This window comes from Schistocerca gregaria, unplaced genomic scaffold (assembly GCF_023897955.1).
Source record: "Schistocerca gregaria isolate iqSchGreg1 unplaced genomic scaffold, iqSchGreg1.2 ptg000577l, whole genome shotgun sequence".
Classification (NCBI taxonomy): domain Eukaryota; kingdom Metazoa; phylum Arthropoda; class Insecta; order Orthoptera; family Acrididae; genus Schistocerca; species Schistocerca gregaria.
In genome coordinates, this window is record NW_026061968.1 from 757783 (window position 1) to 761230 (window position 3448).

Sequence of the window (3448 nt, forward strand, 5' to 3'; positions counted from 1 at the left end):
CGATTATTGACCTTTTACTTTTCTTTGGTGCCTTAGACATGAGCTAGGATTTTGCAATTTTGCATGTAGGGAAGTGTAGCAGCCGCTTTGCGCGGGAGACTGTGAAAAATGTTCATATATAGTAAAAACCTGAGAAATCCCTCCGTTTTCGTCATTTGTGATCGAATCGACTTAAATCCAGATCGTCACATTGGTCGCACTTCCCTCTGAAACCGTTACATTTATCGTCTACAAAGATATGTCGCGCGCTACGTTATGCGGAGACACTAAAAGCACTATACTAGAAAACAGATGAAGCTTCTAAGTTTATGTTATAGCCAGTAAGAAGTAGTTCAATTCAAGTATTCGTTATCGATTATTCACTTTTTAGCCGGCTTTGGTGCCTTGTGCATGAGCTAGGACCTTAAGATTTTGCATGAAAGGAGGACTAGCAGCCGCGTTGCACGGGAGAACGTGAAAAGTGTTTATATGTAGTAAAAACCTGAGAAATCCGTCCGTGTTCGTCATATGTTATCGAATCGACTTAAAGCCAGATCTTCACATAGGCCGCTCTTCCCTCTGAAACGGTTTTATTTACCGTCTGCAAAGCTATGTCGCTGGGTGCGGTACGCGGAGACACTAAAAACACCATAGTAGAACACTTAAAAATCTTCTAAGTTTATGTAATAGCCAGTAAGAAGTAGTACAATTCACGCTTTTTATCTATCGGTTATTGACTTTTTAGAATTATTTGGTGCCTTGGCCATGAGCTAGGACCTTAAGATTTTACATGAAAGGAGGACTTGCAGCCGCGTTGCACGGGAGAATGTGAAAAGTGTTCATATGTAGTAAAAACCTGAGAAATCCGTCCGTTTTCGTCATTTGTTATCGAATCGACTTAAAGCCACATCGTCACGTTGGCCGCTCTTCTCTCTGAAACGGTTACATTTATGGTCTGCAAAGCTATGTCAAGTGCTGCGGTATGTGGAGACACTAAAAGCACCATAGTAGAACACAAAAGAAGCTTCTAAGTTGAAGTAAAAGCCAGTAAGAAGCAGTACAATTCAAGTATTGGTTATCGATTATTGATTTTTAGCCGGCTTTGGTGCCTTGGACATGAGGTGGAACGTTAAGATTTTGCATGAAAGGAGGACTGCCAGCCGCGTTGCACGGGAGAATGTGAAAAGGGTTCATATGTAGTAAAAACCTGAGAAATCCGTCCGTTTTCGTCATTTGTTATCGAATCGACTTAAAGCCACATCGTCAGATTGGCCGCTCTTGCCTCTGAGACGGTTTTATTTATCGTCTGCAAAGCTATGTCGCTGGGTGCGGTATGCGGAGACACTAAAAACACCATAGTAGAACACTGAAAAAGCTTCTAAGTGTATGTAGTAGCCAGTAAGAAGTAGTACAATTCACGTTTTAGTTATCGATTATTGACTTTTTATCCTTTTTTGATGCCTTGGACATGAGCTAGGACACTAAGAATTTTCATGACAGGAGGACTATCAGCCGCATTGCACGGGAGAATGTGAAAAGTGTTCATATGTAATAAAAACCTGAGAAATCAGGTCCTTTTCGTCATTTGTTATCGAATCGACTTAAAGCCAGATCGTCACATTGGGCGCTCTTCCCTATGATACGGTTACATTTATCGGCTGCTAAGCTATGTCGCTGGGTGCAGTATGCGGAGACACTAAAAGCACCGTAGTAGAACACAGAAGAAGCTTCTAAGTTGATGTAATAGCCAGTAAGACGTAGTACAATTCACGTTTTAGTTATCGATTATTGACTTATTAGCCTTTTTTGATGCTATGGACATGAGCTAGGACTCTAAGATTTTTCATGAAAGGAGGACTAGCAGCCGCGTTGCACGGGAGAATGTGAAAAGTTTTCATATGTAGTAAAAACCTGAGAAATCCGTCCGTGTTCTTCATTTGTTATCGAATCGACTTAAAGCCAGATCATCACATTGGCTGCTCTTCCCTCTGAAACGTTTACATTTATCGTCTGCAAAGCTATGTCGCTGGACGCGGTAGGCGGAGACACTAAAAGCACCATTGTAGAACACAGATGAAGCTTCTAAGTAGATGTAATAGCCAGTAAGAAGTAGTGCAATTCAAGTATTCGTTATCGATTATTCAATTTTCACCCGGCTTTGGTGCCTTGTACAGCAGTTAGGATATTAAGATTTTGCATGAAAGGAGGACTATCAGCCGCGTTGCACGGGAGAATGTGCAAAGCGTTCATATGTAGCAAAAACCTGAGAAATCCGTCCGTTTTCGTCATTTGTTATCGAATCGACTTAAAGCCAGGACGTACTTTGGCCGCCCTTGTCTCTGAAACGGTTACATTTATCATCTGCAAAGCTATGTCGCGTGCTTCGGTATGCGGAGACACTAAAAGCACCATAGTAGAACACAGAAGAAGCATCTAAGTTGATGTAATAGCCAGTAAGATGTAGTACAATTCACGTTTTAGTTATCGATTATTGACTTATTAGCTTTTTTTGATGCCTTCGGCATGAGCTGGGACCTTAAGATTTTGCATGAAAGGTGGCCTAGCAGCCGCGTTGCACGGGAGAATGTGAAAAGTGTTTACATGTAGATAAAACATGAGAAATCCGTCCGTTTTGGTCATTTGTTATCGAATCGACTTAAAGCCATATCGTCACCTTGGCCGCTCTTCTCTCTGAAACGGTTACATTTATCGTCTGCAAAGCTATGTCAAGTGCTGCGGTATGAGGAGACACTAAAAGCACCATAGTAGAACACAGATGAAGCTTCTAAGTTGATGTTATAGCCAGTAAGAAATAGTAAAATTCTAGTTTTAATTATCGATTATTGACCTTTTACTTTTCTTTGGTGCCTTAGACATGAGCTAGGATTTTGCAATTTTGCATGTAGGGAAGTGTAGCAGCCGCTTTGCGCGGGAGACTGCGAAAAATGTTCATATATAGTAAAAACCTGAGAAATCCCTCCGTTTTCGTCATTTGTGATCGAATCGACTTAAATCCAGATCGTCACATTGGTCGCACTTCCCTCTGAAACCGTTACATTTATCGTCTACAAAGATATGTCGCGCGCTACGTTATGCGGAGACACTAAAAGCACTATACTAGAAAACAGATGAAGCTTCTAAGTTTATGTTATAGCCAATAAGAAGTAGTTCAATTCAAGTATTCGTTATCGATTATTCACGTTTTAGCCGGCTTTGGTGCCTTGTGCATGAGCTAGGACCTTAAGATTTTGCATGAAAGGAGGACTAGCAGCCGCGTTGCACGGGAGAATGTGAAAAGTGTTTATATGTAGTAAAAACCTGAGAAATCCGTCCGTGTTCGTCATATGTTATCGAATCGACTTAAAGCCAGATCTTCACATAGGCCGCTCTTCCCTCTGAAACGGTTTTATTTACCGTCTGCAAAGCTATGTCGCTGGGTGCGGTACGCGGAGACACTAAAAACACCATA